Source organism: Camelus ferus, chromosome 3 (assembly GCF_009834535.1).
Source record: "Camelus ferus isolate YT-003-E chromosome 3, BCGSAC_Cfer_1.0, whole genome shotgun sequence".
Classification (NCBI taxonomy): Eukaryota; Metazoa; Chordata; class Mammalia; order Artiodactyla; family Camelidae; genus Camelus; species Camelus ferus.
Window position 1 is genome coordinate 57,304,374 of NC_045698.1, and position 722 is coordinate 57,305,095.

Here is a 722-nt window from a genome sequence, read left to right on the forward strand (position 1 = left end):
AAAATTTCCATATGTGCTTCATCTGCCTCACTTATGTACCTGAAATTATCCATTCATACTTGCAGAACCAATATTATGCGGTTAAGAAAGTGTGGGCTCTGGAGTAAGATCACCTTTGTTTTAGTCTGATTTATTTATTTTTATTGACTTACATATTGCATTAGTTTCAGGTGTACAGCATACTGGTTCAGGGTTTTTCTGTTTTGTTTTGTTTTGCGGGTTATATTCCATTTTAGGCTATTGCAATATACTGGAAATAATTCACTGTGCTACACAGTAAAACTATGGAATGCTTCACAAATTTGCATGTCATCTTTGTGCAGGGGCTGCACTAATCTTCTCTGTATCATTCCAGTTTTAGTGTATGTGCTGCCAAAGCAAACAGTCTTGCTTATTTGAACTAATTAATTTAACTATGTTTAAATATAGGTTAATTTTAGTTTGAATAACAACTCAGCGATTCAGTTTTAATTTCTAAAAATGCCAGTAATAGCACCAACTAACTGCATTTTTCTGATGATCAAATTACTTAAGTATATGTCACACTTAGAATGTGCCCAATATTTTTAAGTGCTTAATAAATGGAAGTCATTTTTGTTGTTGCTGTTTTTGTTGTTGTTATTACCAGTTATTTAAAAATAATCCTCTACCACTAGGTGTGTTTAAACCTACCATTAGTTTTCTCATTAGAGTATTAAGCAATGGTTAATAGGTCTAGAAAT

At 32.0% G+C, this 722-nt stretch overlaps 1 non-coding gene across 1 annotated transcript; it reads right to left on the reverse strand.

The window, feature by feature from the left end:
* Positions 1-278: 278 nt before the first annotated feature.
* Positions 279-381, reverse strand: LOC116662897. Its single transcript, XR_004318979.1, has one exon. It is a non-coding gene; the product is annotated as a U6 spliceosomal RNA (small nuclear RNA).
* Between the last annotated feature and the right edge of the window lie 341 nt (positions 382-722).